Genomic DNA, 20,533 nt, shown 5'->3' on the forward strand with positions numbered 1-20,533 from the left:
ATTCCCAAAAATATTTTTGCCACGAAAAATGCATCCTACACCCCTGAAAGCTCAGAATATGTTAGCAGCCCAAAAAAGGCCTTAAAATGCATTTTAGGCCTGCAAAAATGTTGAAAACTTTGAAGGACCAAAACAGAGGTTTACAGGCATCCTAGACCCCCTAAAGTCCAGAAAATGTTGGTGGCCCAAAAATGGTGTCAGAGAGCCCTGAATGTCCCAAAAACATTGTCAACCTGAAAGGGGCATTAACTCGCATCCTAGACCACTGAAATTCCCAAAAATATTTTTGGCACAAAAAATGCATACTACACCCCTGAAAGTTCTGAAAATGTTAGCAGCCCAAAAATGCCTTAAAATGCATTTTAGGCCTGCAAAAATGTTGAAAACTTTGAAGGACCAAAAAAGGGGTTTACAGGCATCCTAGACCCCCTAAAGTCCAGAAAATGTTGGTGGCCCAAAAATGGTGTCAGAGAGCCCTGAATGTCCCAAAAACATTTGCAGAGTGAAACGGGCATTAACCTGCATCCTAGACCTCTGACATTCCCAAAAATATTTTTGGCACAAAAAATGAATACTACACCCATGAAGCTCAGAATATGTTAGCAGCCCAAAAAAGGCCTTAAAGTGCATCTTAGGCCTGCAAAAATGTAGAAAACTTTGGAGGTGGAAAAAAGGGGCTTAGAGGCATCCTAGACCCCCTAAAGTCCAGAAAATGGTTGTGGCCCAAAAATGGTGTCAGAGAGCCCTGAATGCTCCAAAAACATTTGCAGCCTCAAAGGGGCATTAACCCGCATCCTAGACCACTGAAATTCACAAAAATATTTTTGGCACAAAAAATGCATACTACACCCCTGAAAGTTCTGAAAATGTTAGCAGCCCAAAAATGCCTTAAAATGCATTTTAGGCCTGCAAAAATGTTGAAAACTTTGAAGGACCAAAAAAGGGGTTTACAGGCATCCTAGACCCCCTAAAGTCCAGAAAATGTTGGTGGGCCAAAATCTGTGTCAGAGAGCTCTGAATGTCCCAAAAACATTTGCAGCCTCAAAGGGGCATTAACCCGCATCCTAGACCACTGAAATTCCCAAAAATATTTTTGGCACGAAAAATGCATCCTACACCCATGAAGCTCAGAATATGTTAGCAGCCCAAAAAAGGCCTTAAAATGCATTTTAGGCCTGCAAAAATGTTGAAAACTTTGAAGAACCAAAAAAGGGGTTTACAGGCATCCTAGACCCCCTAAAGTCCAGAAAATGTTGGTGGCCCAAAAATGGTGTCAGAGAGCCCTGAATGCTCCAAAAACATTTGCAGAGTGAAACGGGCATTAACCCGCATCCTAGACCACTGAAATTCCCAAAAATATTTTTAGCACAAAAAATGCATACTACACCCCTGAAAGTTCTGAAAATGTTAGCAGCCCAAAAATGCCTTAAAATGCATTTTAGGCCTGCAAACATGTTGAAAACTTTGAAGGACCAAAAAAGGGGTTTACAGGCATCCTAGACCCCTAAAGTCCAGAAAATGTTGGTGGGCCAAAATCTGTGTCAGAGAGCTCTGAATGTCCCAAAACATGTGCAGCCTGAAAGGGGCATTAACCCGCATCCTAGACCACTGAAATTCCCCAAAATATTTTTGGCATGAAAAATGCAACCTATACCCCTGAAGCTCAGAATATGTTAGCAGCCCAAAAATGCCTTAAAATGCATTTTAGGCCTGCAAAAATGTTGAAAACTTTGAAGGACCAAAAAAGGGGTTTACAGGCATCCTAGACCCCCTAAAGTCCAGAAAATGTTGGTGGCCCAAAAATGGTGAAAGAGAGCCCTGAATGTCCCAAAAACATTTCCAGCCTCAAAGGGGCATTAACCCGCATCCTAGACCACTGAAATTCCCCAAAATATTTTTGGCATGAAAAATGCAACCTATACCCCTGAAGCTCAGAATATTTTAGCAGCCCAAAAATGCCTTAAAATGCATTTTAGGCCTGCAAAAATGTTGAAAACTTTGAAGGACCAAAAAAGGGGTTTACAGGCATCCTAGACCCCCTAAAGTCCAGAAAATGTTGGTGGGCCAAAATCTGTGTCAGAGAGCTCTGAATGTCCCAAAAACATTTGCAGCCTCAAAGGGGCATTAACCCGCATCCTAGACCACTGCAATTTCCCAAAATATTTTTGGCACGAAAAATGTAACCTATACCCCTGAAGCTCAGAATATGTTAGCAGCCCAAAAAAGACCTTAAAATGCATTTTATGCCTGCAAAAATGTTGAAAACTTTGGAGGCCCAAAGAAGGGGTTTACAGGCATCCTAGACCCCCTAAAGTCCAGAAAATGTTGGTGGGCCAAAATCTGTGTCAGAGAGCTCTGAATGCCCCAAAAACATTTGCAGAGTGAAACGGGCATTAACCCACATCCTAGACCACTGAAATTCCCAAAAATATTTTTGCCACGAAAAATGCATCCTACACCCCTGAAAGCTCAGAATATGTTAGCAGCCCAAAAAAGGCCTTAAAATGCATTTTAGGCCTGCAAAAATGTTGAAAACGTTGAAGGACCAAAAAAGAGGTTTACAGGCATCCTAGACCCCCTAAAGTCCAGAAAATGTTGGTGGCCCAAAAATGGTGTCAGAGAGCTCTGAATGTCCCAAAAACATTTGCAGCCTCAAAGGGGCATTAACCCGCATCCTAGACCACTGAAATTCCCAAAAATATTTTTGGCACGAAAAATGCATCCTACACCCATGAAGCTCAGAATATGTTAGCAGCCCAAAAAAGCCCTTAAAATGCATTTTAGGCCTGCAAAAATGTTGAAAACTTTGAAGAACCAAAAAAGGGGTTTACAGGCATCCTAGACCCCCTAAAGTCCAGAAAATGTTGGTGGCTCAAAAATGGTGTCAGAGAGCCCTGAATGTCCCAATAACATTTGCAGAGTGAAACGGGCATTAACCCGCATCCTAAACCTCTGACATTCCCAAAAATATTTTTGGCACAAAAAATGCATACTACACCCCTGAAAGTTCTGAAAATGTTAGCAGCCCAAAAATGCCTTAAAATGCATTGTAGGCCTGCAAACATGTTGAAAACTTTGAAGGACCAAAAAAGGGGTTTACAGGCATCCTAGACCCCTAAAGTCCAGAAAATGTTGGTGGGCCAAAATCTGTGTCAGAGAGCTCTGAATGTCCCAAAACATTTGCAACCTGAAGGGGGCATTAACCCGCATCCTAGACCACTGAAACTCCAAAAAGTATTTTTGGCACGAAAAATGCAACCTATACCCCTGAAGCTCAGAATATGTTAGCAGCCCAAAAAAGACCTTAAAATGCATTTTATGCCTGCAAAAATGTTGAAAACTTTGGAGGCCCAAAGAAGGGGTTTACAGGCATCCTAGACCCCCCAAAGTCCAGAAAATGTTGGTGGGCCAAAATCTGTGTCAGAGAGCTCTGAATGCCCCAAAAACATTTGCAGAGTGAAACGGGCATTAACCCACATCCTAGACCACTGAAATTCCCAAAAATATTTTTGCCACGAAAAATGCATCCTACACCCCTGAAAGCTCAGAATATGTTAGCAGCCCAAAAAAGGCCTTAAAATGCATTTTAGGCCTGCAAAAATGTTGAAAACGTTGAAGGACCAAAAAAGAGGTTTGCAGGCATCCTAGACCCCCTAAAGTCCAGAAAATGTTGGTGGCCCAAAAATGGTGTCAGAGAGCCCTGAATGTCCCAATAACATTTGCAGAGTGAAACGGGCATTAACCCGCATCCTAAACCTCTGACATTCCCAAAAATATTTTTGGCACAAAAAATGCATACTACACCCCTGAAAGTTCTGAAAATGTTAGCAGCCCAAAAATGCCTTAAAATGCATTGTAGGCCTGCAGACATGTTGAAAACTTTGAAGGACCAAAAAAGGGGTTTACAGGCATCCTAGACCCCTAAAGTCCAGAAAATGTTGGTGGGCCAAAATCTGTGTCAGAGAGCTCTGAATGTCCCAAAAACATTTGCAGCCTCAAAGGGGCATTAACCCGCATCCTAGACCACTGAAATTCCCAAAAATATTTTTGGCACGAAAAATGCATCCTACACCCATGAAGCTCAGAATATGTTAGCAGCCCAAAAAAGGCCTTAAAATGCATTTTAGGCCTGCAAAAATGTTGAAAACTTTGAAGGGCCAAAAAGGGGTTTACAGGCATCCTAGACCCCCTAAAGTCCAGAAAATGTTGGTGGCCCAAAAATGGTGTCAGAGAGCCCTGAATGTCCCAAAAACATTTTCAGAGTGAAACTGGCATTAACACGCATCCGAGACCACTGAAATTCCCAAAAATATTTTTGGCACAAAAAATGCATACCACACCCCTGAAAGTTCTGAAAATGTTAGCAGCCCAAAAATGCCTTAAAATGCATTTTAGGCCTGCAAAAATGTTGACAACTTTGAAGGACCAAAAAAGGGGTTTACAGGCATCCTAGACCCCCTAAAGTCCAGAAAATGTTGGTGGGCCAAAATCTGTGTCAGAGAGCTCTGAATGTCCCAAAAACATTGTCAGTCTGAAAGGGGCATTAACTCGCATCCTAGACCACTGAAATTCCCAAAAATATTTTTGCCACGAAAAATGCATCATACACTCCTGAAAGTTCTGAAAATGTTAGCAGCCCAAAAATGCCTTAAAGTGCATCTTAGGCCTGAAAAAATGTAGAAAACTTTGGGGGTGGAAAAAAAGGGTTTAGGGGCATCCTAGACCCCCTAAACTCCAGAAAATGTTGGTGGGCCAAAATCGGTGTCAGAGAGCTCTGAATGTCCCAAAAACATTTGCAGCCTGAAAGGGGCATTAAGCCGCATCCTAGACCACTGAAATTTCCCAAAATATTTTTGGCATGAAAAATGCAACCTATACCCCTGAAGCTCAGAATATGTTAGCAGCCCAAAAAAGGCCTTAAAATGCATTTTGGGCGTGCAAAAATGTTGAAAACTTTGGAGGCCCAAAAAAGGGGTTACAGGCATCCTAGACCCCCGAAAAGTCCAGAAAATGATTGTCGCTCAAAAATAGTGTCAGAGAGCCCTAAATTCCCAAAAACATTTGCAGCCTGAAAGGGGCATTAACCCGCATCCTAGACCACTGAAATGCCCAAAAATATTTTTGCCACAAAAAATGCATACTACACCCCTGAAAGTTCTGAAAATGTCAGCAGCCCAAAAATGCCTTAATATGCATTTTAGGCCTGCAAAAATGTTGAAAACTTTGAAGGACCAAAAAAGGGGTTTACAGGCATCCTAGACCCCCTAAAGTCCAGAAAATGTTGGTGGGCCAAAATCTGTGTCAGAGAGCTCTGAATGTCCCAAAAACATTGTCAACCTGAAAGGGGCATTAACTCGCATCCTAGACCACTGAAATTCCCAAAAATATTTTTGCCACGAAAAATGCATCCTACACCCCTGAAAGCTCAGAATATGTTAGCAGCCCAAAAAAGGCCTTAAAATGCATTTTAGGCCTGCAAAAATGTTGAAAACTTTGAAGGACCAAAACAGAGGTTTACAGGCATCCTAGACCCCCTAAAGTCCAGAAAATGTTGGTGGCCCAAAAATGGTGTCAGAGAGCCCTGAATGTCCCAAAAACATTGTCAACCTGAAAGGGGCATTAACTCGCATCCTAGACCACTGAAATTCCCAAAAATATTTTTGGCACAAAAAATGCATACTACACCCCTGAAAGTTCTGAAAATGTTAGCAGCCCAAAAATGCCTTAAAATGCATTTTAGGCCTGCAAAAATGTTGAAAACTTTGAAGGACCAAAAAAGGGGTTTACAGGCATCCTAGACCCCCTAAAGTCCAGAAAATGTTGGTGGCCCAAAAATGGTGTCAGAGAGCCCTGAATGTCCCAAAAACATTTGCAGAGTGAAACGGGCATTAACCTGCATCCTAGACCTCTGACATTCCCAAAAATATTTTTGGCACAAAAAATGAATACTACACCCATGAAGCTCAGAATATGTTAGCAGCCCAAAAAAGGCCTTAAAGTGCATCTTAGGCCTGCAAAAATGTAGAAAACTTTGGAGGTGGAAAAAAGGGGCTTAGAGGCATCCTAGACCCCCTAAAGTCCAGAAAATGGTTGTGGCCCAAAAATGGTGTCAGAGAGCCCTGAATGCTCCAAAAACATTTGCAGCCTCAAAGGGGCATTAACCCGCATCCTAGACCACTGAAATTCACAAAAATATTTTTGGCACAAAAAATGCATACTACACCCCTGAAAGTTCTGAAAATGTTAGCAGCCCAAAAATGCCTTAAAATGCATTTTAGGCCTGCAAAAATGTTGAAAACTTTGAAGGACCAAAAAAGGGGTTTACAGGCATCCTAGACCCCCTAAAGTCCAGAAAATGTTGGTGGGCCAAAATCTGTGTCAGAGAGCTCTGAATGTCCCAAAAACATTTGCAGCCTCAAAGGGGCATTAACCCGCATCCTAGACCACTGAAATTCCCAAAAATATTTTTGGCACGAAAAATGCATCCTACACCCATGAAGCTCAGAATATGTTAGCAGCCCAAAAAAGGCCTTAAAATGCATTTTAGGCCTGCAAAAATGTTGAAAACTTTGAAGAACCAAAAAAGGGGTTTACAGGCATCCTAGACCCCCTAAAGTCCAGAAAATGTTGGTGGCCCAAAAATGGTGTCAGAGAGCCCTGAATGCTCCAAAAACATTTGCAGAGTGAAACGGGCATTAACCCGCATCCTAGACCACTGAAATTCCCAAAAATATTTTTAGCACAAAAAATGCATACTACACCCCTGAAAGTTCTGAAAATGTTAGCAGCCCAAAAATGCCTTAAAATGCATTTTAGGCCTGCAAACATGTTGAAAACTTTGAAGGACCAAAAAAGGGGTTTACAGGCATCCTAGACCCCTAAAGTCCAGAAAATGTTGGTGGGCCAAAATCTGTGTCAGAGAGCTCTGAATGTCCCAAAACATGTGCAGCCTGAAAGGGGCATTAACCCGCATCCTAGACCACTGAAATTCCCCAAAATATTTTTGGCATGAAAAATGCAACCTATACCCCTGAAGCTCAGAATATGTTAGCAGCCCAAAAATGCCTTAAAATGCATTTTAGGCCTGCAAAAATGTTGAAAACTTTGAAGGACCAAAAAAGGGGTTTACAGGCATCCTAGACCCCCTAAAGTCCAGAAAATGTTGGTGGCCCAAAAATGGTGAAAGAGAGCCCTGAATGTCCCAAAAACATTTCCAGCCTCAAAGGGGCATTAACCCGCATCCTAGACCACTGAAATTCCCCAAAATATTTTTGGCATGAAAAATGCAACCTATACCCCTGAAGCTCAGAATATTTTAGCAGCCCAAAAATGCCTTAAAATGCATTTTAGGCCTGCAAAAATGTTGAAAACTTTGAAGGACCAAAAAAGGGGTTTACAGGCATCCTAGACCCCCTAAAGTCCAGAAAATGTTGGTGGGCCAAAATCTGTGTCAGAGAGCTCTGAATGTCCCAAAAACATTTGCAGCCTCAAAGGGGCATTAACCCGCATCCTAGACCACTGCAATTTCCCAAAATATTTTTGGCACGAAAAATGCAACCTATACCCCTGAAGCTCAGAATATGTTAGCAGCCCAAAAAAGACCTTAAAATGCATTTTATGCCTGCAAAAATGTTGAAAACTTTGGAGGCCCAAAGAAGGGGTTTACAGGCATCCTAGACCCCCTAAAGTCCAGAAAATGTTGGTGGGCCAAAATCTGTGTCAGAGAGCTCTGAATTCCCCAAAAACATTTGCAGAGTGAAACGGGCATTAACCCACATCCTAGACCACTGAAATTCCCAAAAATATTTTTGCCACGAAAAATGCATCCTACACCCCTGAAAGCTCAGAATATGTTAGCAGCCCAAAAAAGGCCTTAAAATGCATTTTGGGCCTGCAAAAATGTTGAAAACGTTGAAGGACCAAAAAAGAGGTTTACAGGCATCCTAGACCCCCTAAAGTCCAGAAAATGTTGGTGGCCCAAAAATGGTGTCAGAGAGCCCTGAATGTCCCAATAACATTTGCAGAGTGAAACGGGCATTAACCCGCATCCTAAACCTCTGACATTCCCAAAAATATTTTTGGCACAAAAAATGCATACTACACCCCTGAAAGTTCTGAAAATGTTAGCAGCCCAAAAATGCCTTAAAATGCATTGTAGGCCTGCAAACATGTTGAAAACTTTGAAGGACCAAAAAAGGGGTTTACAGGCATCCTAGACCCCTAAAGTCCAGAAAATGTTGGTGGGCCAAAATCTGTGTCAGAGAGCTCTGAATGTCCCAAAACATTTGCAGCCTGAAGGGGGCATTAACCCGCATCCTAGACCACTGAAACTCCAAAAAATATTTTTGGCACGAAAAATGCAACCTATACCCCTGAAGCTCAGAATATGTTAGCAGCCCAAAAAAGGCCTTAAAATGCATTTTAGGCCTGCAAAAATGTTGAAAACTTTGAAGAACCAAAAAAGGGGTTTATAGGCATCCTAGACCCCCTAAAGTCCAGAAAATGTTGGTGGCCCAAAAATGGTGTCAGAGAGCCTTGAATGTCCCAAAAACATTTGCAGCCTGAAAGGGGCAAACCCGCATCCTAGACCACTGAAATGCCCAAAAATATTTTTGCCACAAAAAATGCATACTACACCCCTGAATGTTCTGAAAATGTTAGCAGCCCAAAAATGCCTTAAAATGCATTTTAGGCCTGCAAAAATGTTGAAAACTTTGAAGGACCAAAAAAGGGGTTTACAGGCATCCTAGACCCCCTAAAGTCCAGAAAATGTTGGTGGGCCAAAATCTGTGTCAGAGAGCTCTGAATGTCCCAAAAACATTGTCAGCCTGAAAGGGGCATTAACTCGCATCCTAGACCACTGAAATTCCCAAAAATATTTTTGCCACGAAAAATGCATCCTACACCCCTGAAAGCTCAGAATATGTTAGCAGCCCAAAAAAGGCCTTAAAATGCATTTTAGGCCTGCAAAAATGTTGAAAACTTTGAAGGACCAAAAAAGAGGTTTACAGGCATCCTAGACCCCCTAAAGTCCAGAAAATGTTGGTGGCCCAAAAATGGTGTCAGAGAGCCCTGAATGTCCCAATAACATTTGCAGAGTGAAACGGGCATTAACCCGCATCCTAGACCTCTGACATTCCCAAAAATATTTTTGGCACAAAAAATGAATACTACACCCATGAAGCTCAGAATATGTTAGCAGCCCAAAAAAGGCCTTAAAGTGCATCTTAGGCCTGCAAAAATGTAGAAAACTTTGGAGGTGGAAAAAAGGGGTTTAGAGGCATCCTAGACCCCCTAAAGTCCAGAAAATGGTTGTGGCCCAGAAATGGTGTCAGAGAGCCCTGAATGTCCCAATAACATTTGCAGAGTGAAACGGGCATTAACCCGCATCCTAGACCACTGAAATTCCCAAAAATATTTTTGGCACGAAAAATGCATCCTACACCCATGAAGCTCAGAATATGTTAGCAGCCCAAAAAAGGCCTTAAAATGCATTTTAGGCCTGCAAAAATGTTGAAAACTTTGAAGGGCCAAAAAGGGGTTTACAGGCATCCTAGACCCCCTAAAGTCCAGAAAATGTTGGTGGCCCAAAAATGGTGTCAGAGAGCCCTGAATGTCCCAAAAACATTTGCAGCCTGAAAGGGGCATTAAGCCGCATCCTAGACCACTGAAATTTCCCAAAATATTTTTGGCATGAAAAATGCAACCTATACCCCTGAAGCTCAGAATATGTTAGCAGCCCAAAAAAGGCCTTAAAATGCATTTTGGGCGTGCAAAAATGTTGAAAACTTTGGAGGCCCAAAAAAGGGGTTACAGGCATCCTAGACCCCCGAAAAGTCCAGAAAATGATTGTCGCTCAAAAATAGTGTCAGAGAGCCCTAAATTCCCAAAAACATTTGCAGCCTGAAAGGGGCATTAACCCGCATCCTAGACCACTGAAATGCCCAAAAATATTTTTGCCACAAAAAATGCATACTACACCCCTGAAAGTTCTGAAAATGTCAGCAGCCCAAAAATGCCTTAATATGCATTTTAGGCCTGCAAAAATGTTGAAAACTTTGAAGGACCAAAAAAGGGGTTTACAGGCATCCTAGACCCCCTAAAGTCCAGAAAATGTTGGTGGGCCAAAATCTGTGTCAGAGAGCTCTGAATGTCCCAAAAACATTCTCAACCTGAAAGGGGCATTAACTCGCATCCTAGACCACTGAAATTCCCAAAAATATTTTTGCCACGAAAAATGCATCCTACACCCCTGAAAGCTCAGAATATGTTAGCAGCCCAAAAAAGGCCTTAAAATGCATTTTAGGCCTGCAAAAATGTTGAAAACGTTGAAGGACCAAAAAAGAGGTTTGCAGGCATCCTAGACCCCCTAAAGTCCAGAAAATGTTGGTGGCCCAAAAATGGTGTCAGAGAGCCCTGAATGTCCCAATAACATTTGCAGAGTGAAACGGGCATTAACCCGCATCCTAAACCTCTGACATTCCCAAAAATATTTTTGGCACAAAAAATGCATACTACACCCCTGAAAGTTCTGAAAATGTTAGCAGCCCAAAAATGCCTTAAAATGCATTGTAGGCCTGCAAACATGTTGAAAACTTTGAAGGACCAAAAAAGGGGTTTACAGGCATCCTAGACCCCTAAAGTCCAGAAAATGTTGGTGGGCCAAAATCTGTGTCAGAGAGCTCTGAATGTCCCAAAAACATTTGCAGCCTCAAAGGGGCATTAACCCGCATCCTAGACCACTGAAATTCCCAAAAATATTTTTGGCACGAAAAATGCATCCTACACCCATGAAGCTCAGAATATGTTAGCAGCCCAAAAAAGGCCTTAAAATGCATTTTAGGCTTGCAAAAATGTTGAAAACTTTGAAGGGCCAAAAAGGGGTTTACAGGCATCCTAGACCCCCTAAAGTCCAGAAAATGTTGGTGGCCCAAAAATGGTGTCAGAGAGCCCTGAATGTCCCAAAAACATTTTCAGAGTGAAACGGGCATTAACACGCATCCGAGACCACTGAAATTCCCAAAAATATTTTTGGCACAAAAAATGCATACCACACCCCTGAAAGTTCTGAAAATGTTAGCAGCCCAAAAATGCCTTAAAATGCATTTTAGGCCTGCAAAAATGTTGACAACTTTGAAGGACCAAAAAAGGGGTTTACAGGCATCCTAGACCCCCTAAAGTCCAGAAAATGTTGGTGGGCCAAAATCTGTGTCAGAGAGCTCTGAATGTCCCAAAAACATTGTCAGCCTGAAAGGGGCATTAACTCGCATCCTAGACCACTGAAATTCCCAAAAATATTTTTGCCACGAAAAATGCATCATACACTCCTGAAAGTTCTGAAAATGTTAGCAGCCCAAAAATGCCTTAAAGTGCATCTTAGGCCTGAAAAAATGTAGAAAACTTTGGAGGTGGAAAAAAAGGGTTTAGGGGCATCCTAGACCCCCTAAACTCCAGAAAATGTTGGTGGGCCAAAATCGGTGTCAGAGAGCTCTGAATGTCCCAAAAACATTTGCAGCCTGAAAGGGGCATTAAGCCGCATCCTAGACCACTGAAATTTCCCAAAATATTTTTGGCATGAAAAATGCAACCTATACCCCTGAAGCTCAGAATATGTTAGCAGCCCAAAAAAGGCCTTAAAATGCATTTTGGGCGTGCAAAAATGTTGAAAACTTTGGAGGCCCAAAAAAGGGGTTACAGGCATCCTAGACCCCCGAAAAGTCCAGAAAATGATTGTCGCTCAAAAATAGTGTCAGAGAGCCCTAAATTCCCAAAAACATTTGCAGCCTGAAAGGGGCATTAACCCGCATCCTAGACCACTGAAATGCCCAAAAATATTTTTGCCACAAAAAATGCATACTACACCCCTGAAAGTTCTGAAAATGTCAGCAGCCCAAAAATGCCTTAATATGCATTTTAGGCCTGCAAAAATGTTGAAAACTTTGAAGGACCAAAAAAGGGGTTTACAGGCATCCTAGACCCCCTAAAGTCCAGAAAATGTTGGTGGGCCAAAATCTGTGTCGGAGAGCTCTGAATGTCCCAAAAACATTGTCAACCTGAAAGGGGCATTAACTCGCATCCTAGACCACTGAAATTCCCAAAAATATTTTTGCCACGAAAAATGCATCCTACACCCCTGAAAGCTCAGAATATGTTAGCAGCCCAAAAAAGACCTTAAAATGCATTTTAGGCCTGCAAAAATGTTGAAAACTTTGAAGGACCAAAACAGAGGTTTACAGGCATCCTAGACCCCCTAAAGTCCAGAAAATGTTGGTGGCCCAAAAATGGTGTCAGAGAGCCCTGAATGTCCCAAAAACATTGTCAACCTGAAAGGGGCATTAACTCGCATCCTAGACCACTGAAATTCCCAAAAATATTTTTGGCACAAAAAATGCATACTACACCCCTGAAAGTTCTGAAAATGTTAGCAGCCCAAAAATGCCTTAAAATGCATTTTAGGCCTGCAAAAATGTTGAAAACTTTGAAGGACCAAAAAAGGGGTTTACAGGCATCCTAGACCCCCTAAAGTCCAGAAAATGTTGGTGGCCCAAAAATGGTGTCAGAGAGCCCTGAATGTCCCAAAAACATTTGCAGAGTGAAACGGGCATTAACCTGCATCCTAGACCTCTGACATTCCCAAAAATATTTTTGGCACAAAAAATGAATACTACACCCATGAAGCTCAGAATATGTTAGCAGCCCAAAAAAGGCCTTAAAGTGCATCTTAGGCCTGCAAAAATGTAGAAAACTTTGGAGGTGGAAAAAGGGGCTTAGAGGCATCCTAGACCCCCTAAAGTCCAGAAAATGGTTGTGGCCCAAAAATGGTGTCAGAGAGCCCTGAATGCTCCAAAAACATTTGCAGCCTCAAAGGGGCATTAACCCGCATCCTAGACCACTGAAATTCCCAAAAATATTTTTGGCACAAAAAATGCATACTACACCCCTGAAAGTTCTGAAAATGTTAGCAGCCCAAAAATGCCTTAAAATGCATTTTAGGCCTGCAAAAATGTTGAAAACTTTGAAGGACCAAAAAAGGGGTTTACAGGCATCCTAGACCCCCTAAAGTCCAGAAAATGTTGGTGGGCCAAAATCTGTGTCAGAGAGCTCTGAATGTCCCAAAAACATTTGCAGCCTCAAAGGGGCATTAACCCGCATCCTAGACCACTGAAATTCCCAAAAATATTTTTGGCACGAAAAATGCATCCTACACCCATGAAGCTCAGAATATGTTAGCAGCCCAAAAAAGCCATTAAAATGCATTTTAGGCCTGCAAAAATGTTGAAAACTTTGAAGAACCAAAAAAGGGGTTTACAGGCATCCTAGACCCCCTAAAGTCCAGAAAATGTTGGTGGCTCAAAAATGGTGTCAGAGAGCCCTGAATGTCCCAATAACATTTGCAGAGTGAAACGGGCATTAACCCGCATCCTAAACCTCTGACATTCCCAAAAATATTTTTGGCACAAAAAATGCATACTACACCCCTGAAAGTTCTGAAAATGTTAGCAGCCCAAAAATGCCTTAAAATGCATTGTAGGCCTGCAAACATGTTGAAAACTTTGAAGGACCAAAAAAGGGGTTTACAGGCATCCTAGACCCCTAAAGTCCAGAAAATGTTGGTGGGCCAAAATCTGTGTCAGAGAGCTCTGAATGTCCCAAAACATTTGCAGCCTGAAGGGGGCATTAACCCGCATCCTAGACCACTGAAACTCCCAAAAATATTTTTGGCACGAAAAATGCAACCTATACCCCTGAAGCTCAGAATATGTTAGCAGCCCAAAAAAGACCTTAAAATGCATTTTATGCCTGCAAAAATGTTGAAAACTTTGGAGGCCCAAAGAAGGGGTTTACAGGCATCCTAGACCCCCTAAAGTCCAGAAAATGTTGGTGGGCCAAAATCTGTGTCAGAGAGCTCTGAATGCCCCAAAAACATTTGCAGAGTGAAACGGGCATTAACCCACATCCTAGACCACTGAAATTCCCAAAAATATTTTTGCCACGAAAAATGCATCCTACACCCCTGAAAGCTCAGAATATGTTAGCAGCCCAAAAAAGGCCTTAAAATGCATTTTAGGCCTGCAAAAATGTTGAAAACGTTGAAGGACCAAAAAAGAGGTTTACAGGCATCCTAGAACCCCTAAAGTCCAGAAAATGTTGGTGGCCCAAAAATGGTGTCAGAGAGCCCTGAATGTCCCAATAACATTTGCAGAGTGAAACGGGCATTAACCCGCATCCTAAACCTCTGACATTCCCAAAAATATTTTTGGCACAAAAAATGCATACTACACCCCTGAAAGTTCTGAAAATGTTAGCAGCCCAAAAATGCCTTAAAATGCATTGTAGGCCTGCAAACATGTTGAAAACTTTGAAGGACCAAAAAAGGGGTTTACAGGCATCCTAGACCCCTAAAGTCCAGAAAATGTTGGTGGGCCAAAATCTGTGTCAGAGAGCTCTGAATGTCCCAAAACATTTGCAGCCTGAAGGGGGCATTAACCCGCATCCTAGACCACTGAAACTCCAAAAAATATTTTTGGCACGAAAAATGCAACCTATACCCCTGAAGCTCAGAATATGTTAGCAGCCCAAAAAAGGCCTTAAAATGCATTTTAGGCCTGCAAAAATGTTGAAAACTTTGAAGAACCAAAAAAGGGGTTTACAGGCATCCTAGACCCCCTAAAGTCCAGAAAATGTTGGTGGCCCAAAAATGGTGTCAGAGAGCCTTGAATGTCCCAAAAACATTTGCAGCCTGAAAGGGGCAAACCCGCATCCTAGACCACTGAAATGCCCAAAAATATTTTTGCCACAAAAAATGCATACTACACCCCTGAATGTTCTGAAAATGTTAGCAGCCCAAAAATGCCTTAAAATGCATTTTAGGCCTGCAAAAATGTTGAAAACTTTGAAGGACCAAAAAAGGGGTTTACAGGCATCCTAGACCCCCTAAAGTCCAGAAAATGTTGGTGGGCCAAAATCTGTGTCAGAGAGCTCTGAATGTCCCAAAAACATTGTCAGCCTGAAAGGGGCATTAACTCGCATCCTAGACCACTGAAATTCCCAAAAATATTTTTGCCACGAAAAATGCATCCTACACCCCTGAAAGCTCAGAATATGTTAGCAGCCCAAAAAAGGCCTTAAAATGCATTTTAGGCCTGCAAAAATGTTGAAAACTTTGAAGGACCAAAAAAGAGGTTTACAGGCATCCTAGACCCCCTAAAGTCCAGAAAATGTTGGTGGCCCAAAAATGGTGTCAGAGAGCCCTGAATGTCCCAATAACATTTGCAGAGTGAAACGGGCATTAACCCGCATCCTAGACCTCTGACATTCCCAAAAATATTTTTGGCACAAAAAATGAATACTACACCCATGAAGCTCAGAATATGTTAGCAGCCCAAAAAAGGCCTTAAAGTGCATCTTAGGCCTGCAAAAATGTAGAAAACTTTGGAGGTGGAAAAAAGGGGTTTAGAGGCATCCTAGACCCCCTAAAGTCCAGAAAATGGTTGTGGCCCAGAAATGGTGTCAGAGAGCCCTGAATGTCCCAAAAACATTTGCAGCCTCAAAGGGGCATTAACCCGCATCCTAGACCACTGAAATTCCCAAAAATATTTTTGGCACGAAAAATGCATCCTACACCCATGAAGCTCAGAATATGTTAGCAGCCCAAAAAAGGCCTTAAAATGCATTTTAGGCCTGCAAAAATGTTGAAAACTTTGAAGGGCCAAAAAGGGGTTTACAGGCATCCTAGACCCCCTAAAGTCCAGAAAATGTTGGTGGCCCAAAAATGGTGTCAGAGAGCCCTGAATGTCCCAAAAACATTTTCAGAGTGAAACGGGCATTAACACGCATCCGAGACCACTGAAATTCCCAAAAATATTTTTGGCACAAAAAATGCATACCACACCCCTGAAAGTTCTGAAAATGTTAGCAGCCCAAAAATGCCTTAAAATGCATTTTAGGCCTGCAAAAATGTTGAAAACTTTGAAGGACCAAAAAAGGGGTTTACAGGCATCCTAGACCCCCTAAAGTCCAGAAAATGTTGGTGGGCCAAAATCTGTGTCAGAGAGCTCTGAATGTCCCAAAAACATTGTCAGCCTGAAAGGGGCATTAACTCGCATCCTAGACCACTGAAATTCCCAAAAATATTTTTGCCACGAAAAATGCATCATACACTCCTGAAAGTTCTGAAAATGTTAGCAGCCCAAAAATGCCTTAAAGTGCATCTTAGGCCTGAAAAAATGTAGAAAACTTTGGAGGTGGAAAAAAAGGGTTTAGGGGCATCCTAGACCCCCTAAACTCCAGAAAATGTTGGTGGGCCAAAATCGGTGTCAGAGAGCTCTGAATGTCCCAAAAACATTTGCAGCCTGAAAGGGGCATTAAGCCACATCCTAGACCACTGAAATTTCCCAAAATATTTTTGGCATGAAAAATGCAACCTATACCCCTGAAGCTCAGAATATGTTAGCAGCCCAAAAAAGGCCTTAAAATGCATTTTGGGCGTGCAAAAATGTTGAAAACTTTGGAGGCCCAAAAAAGGGGTTTACAGGCATCCTAGACCCCCTAAAGTCCAGAAAATGTTGGTGGGCCAAAATCTGTGTCAGAGAGCTCTGAATGTCCCAAAAACATTGTCAACCTGAAAGGGGCATTAACTCGCATCCTAGACCACTGAAATTCCCAAAAATATTTTTGCCACGAAAAATGCATCCTACACCCCTGAAAGCTCAGAATATGTTAGCAGCCCAAAAAAGGCCTTAAAATGCATTTTAGGCCTGCAAAAATGTTGAAAACTTTGAAGGACCAAAACAGAGGTTTACAGGCATCCTAGACCCCCTAAAGTCCAGAAAATGTTGGTGGCCCAAAAATGGTGTCAGAGAGCCCTGAATGTCCCAAAAACATTGTCAACCTGAAAGGGGCATTAACTCGCATCCTAGACCACTGAAATTCCCAAAAATATTTTTGGCACAAAAAATGCATACTACACCCCTGAAAGTTCTGAAAATGTTAGCAGCCCAAAAATGCCTTAAAATGCATTTTAGGCCTGCAAAAATGTTGAAAACTTTGAAGGACCAAAAAAGGGGTTTACAGGCATCCTAGACCCCCTAAAGTCCAGAAAATGTTGGTGGCCCAAAAATGGTGTTTTTCATCGAGCCCTGAATGTCCCAAAAACATTTGCAGAGTGAAACGGGCATTAACCTGCATCCTAGACCTCTGACATTCCCAAAAATATTTTTGGCACAAAAAATGAATACTACACCCATGAAGCTCAGAATATGTTAGCAGCCCAAAAAAGGCCTTAAAGTGCATCTTAGGCCTGCAAAAATGTAGAAAACTTTGGAGGTGGAAAAAAGGGGCTTAGAGGCATCCTAGACCCCCTAAAGTCCAGAAAATGGTTGTGGCCCAAAAATGGTGTCAGAGAGCCCTGAATGCTCCAAAAACATTTGCAGCCTCAAAGGGGCATTAACCCGCATCCTAGACCACTGAAATTCACAAAAATATTTTTGGCACAAAAAATGCATACTACACCCCTGAAAGTTCTGAAAATGTTAGCAGCCCAAAAATGCCTTAAAATGCATTTTAGGCCTGCAAAAATGTTGAAAACTTTGAAGGACCAAAAAAGGGGTTTACAGGCATCGTAGACCCCCTAAAGTCCAGAAAATGTTGGTGGCCCAAAAATGGTGTCAGAGAGCCCTGAATGTCCCAAAAACATTTTCAGAGTGAAACGGGCATTAACACGCATCCGAGACCACTGAAATTCCCAAAAATATTTTTGGCACAAAAAATGCATACCACACCCCTGAAAGTTCTGAAAATGTTAGCAGCCCAAAAATGCCTTAAAATGCATTTTAGGCCTGCAAAAATGTTGAAAACTTTGAAGGACCAAAAAAGGGGTTTACAGGCATCCTAGACCCCCTAAAGTCCAGAAAATGTTGGTGGGCCAAAATCTGTGTCAGAGAGCTCTGAATGTCCCAAAAACATTTGCAGCCTCAAAGGGGCATTAACCCGCATCCTAGACCACTGAAATTCCCAAAAATATTTTTGGCACGAAAAATGCATCCTACACCCATGAAGCTCAGAATATGTTAGCAGCCCAAAAAAGCCATTAAAATGCATTTTAGGCCTGCAAAAATGTTGAAAACTTTGAAGAACCAAAAAAGGGGTTTACAGGCATCCTAGACCCCCTAAAGTCCAGAAAATGTTGGTGGCTCAAAAATGGTGTCAGAGAGCCCTGAATGTCCCAATAACATTTGCAGAGTGAAACGGGCATTAACCCGCATCCTAAACCTCTGACATTCCCAAAAATATTTTTGGCACAAAAAATGCATACTACACCCCTGAAAGTTCTGAAAATGTTAGCAGCCCAAAAATGCCTTAAAATGCATTGTAGGCCTGCAAACATGTTGAAAACTTTGAAGGACCAAAAAAGGGGTTTACAGGCATCCTAGACCCCTAAAGTCCAGAAAATGTTGGTGGGCCAAAATCTGTGTCAGAGAGCTCTGAATGTCCCAAAACATTTGCAGCCTGAAGGGGGCATTAACCCGCATCCTAGACCACTGAAACTCCCAAAAATATTTTTGGCACGAAAAATGCAACCTATACCCCTGAAGCTCAGAATATGTTAGCAGCCCAAAAAAGACCTTAAAATGCATTTTATGCCTGCAAAAATGTTGAAAACTTTGGAGGCCCAAAGAAGGGGTTTACAGGCATCCTAGACCCCCTAAAGTCCAGAAAATGTTGGTGGGCCAAAATCTGTGTCAGAGAGCTCTGAATGCCCCAAAAACATTTGCAGAGTGAAACGGGCATTAACCCACATCCTAGACCACTGAAATTCCCAAAAATATTTTTGCCACGAAAAATGCATCCTACACCCCTGAAAGCTCAGAATATGTTAGCAGCCCAAAAAAGGCCTTAAAATGCATTTTAGGCCTGCAAAAATGTTGAAAACGTTGAAGGACCAAAAAAGAGGTTTACAGGCATCCTAGAACCCCTAAAGTCCAGAAAATGTTGGTGGCCCAAAAATGGTGTCAGAGAGCCCTGAATGTCCCAATAACATTTGCAGAGTGAAACGGGCATTAACCCGCATCCTAAACCTCTGACATTCCCAAAAATATTTTTGGCACAAAAAATGCATACTACACCCCTGAAAGTTCTGAAAATGTTAGCAGCCCAAAAATGCCTTAAAATGCATTGTAGGCCTGCAAACATGTTGAAAACTTTGAAGGACCAAAAAAGGGGTTTACAGGCATCCTAGACCCCTAAAGTCCAGAAAATGTTGGTGGGCCAAAATCTGTGTCAGAGAGCTCTGAATGTCCCAAAACATTTGCAGCCTGAAGGGGGCATTAACCCGCATCCTAGACCACTGAAACTCCAAAAAATATTTTTGGCACGAAAAATGCAACCTATACCCCTGAAGCTCAGAATATGTTAGCAGCCCAAAAAAGGCCTTAAAATGCATTTTAGGCCTGCAAAAATGTTGAAAACTTTGAAGAACCAAAAAAGGGGTTTACAGGCATCCTAGACCCCCTAAAGTCCAGAAAATGTTGGTGGCCCAAAAATGGTGTCAGAGAGCCTTGAATGTCCCAAAAACATTTGCAGCCTGAAAGGGGCAAACCCGCATCCTAGACCACTGAAATGCCCAAAAATATTTTTGCCACAAAAAATGCATACTACACCCCTGAATGTTCTGAAAATGTTAGCAGCCCAAAAATGCCTTAAAATGCATTTTAGGCCTGCAAAAATGTTGAAAACTTTGAAGGACCAAAAAAGGGGTTTACAGGCATCCTAGACCCCCTAAAGTCCAGAAAATGTTGGTGGGCCAAAATCTGTGTCAGAGAGCTCTGAATGTCCCAAAAACATTGTCAGCCTGAAAGGGGCATTAACTCGCATCCTAGACCACTGAAATTCCCAAAAATATTTTTGCCACGAAAAATGCATCCTACACCCCTGAAAGCTCAGAATATGTTAGCAGCCCAAAAAAGGCCTTAAAATGCATTTTAGGCCTGCAAAAATGTTGAAAACTTTGAAGGACCAAAAAAGAGGTTTACAGGCATCCTAGACCCCCTAAAGTCCAGAAAATGTTGGTGGCCCAAAAATGGTGTCAGAGAGCCCTGAATGTCCCAATAACATTTGCAGAGTGAAACGGGCATTAACCCGCATCCTAGACCTCTGACATTCCCAAAAATATTTTTGGCACAAAAAATGAATACTACACCCATGAAGCTCAGAATATGTTAGCAGCCCAAAAAAGGCCTTAAAGTGCATCTTAGGCCTGCAAAAATGTAGAAAACTTTGGAGGTGGAAAAAAGGGGTTTAGAGGCATCCTAGACCCCCTAAAGTCCAGAAAATGGTTGTGGCCCAGAAATGGTGTCAGAGAGCCCTGAATGTCCCAAAAACATTTGCAGCCTCAAAGGGGCATTAACCCGCATCCTAGACCACTGAAATTCCCAAAAATATTTTTGGCACGAAAAATGCATCCTACACCCATGAAGCTCAGAATATGTTAGCAGCCCAAAAAAGGCCTTAAAATGCATTTTAGGCCTGCAAAAAT

This window comes from Ambystoma mexicanum, chromosome 7p (genome assembly GCF_040938575.1).
Source record: "Ambystoma mexicanum isolate Mex_15411 chromosome 7p, UKY_AmexF1_1, whole genome shotgun sequence".
Lineage (NCBI taxonomy): Eukaryota > Metazoa > Chordata > Amphibia > Caudata > Ambystomatidae > Ambystoma > Ambystoma mexicanum.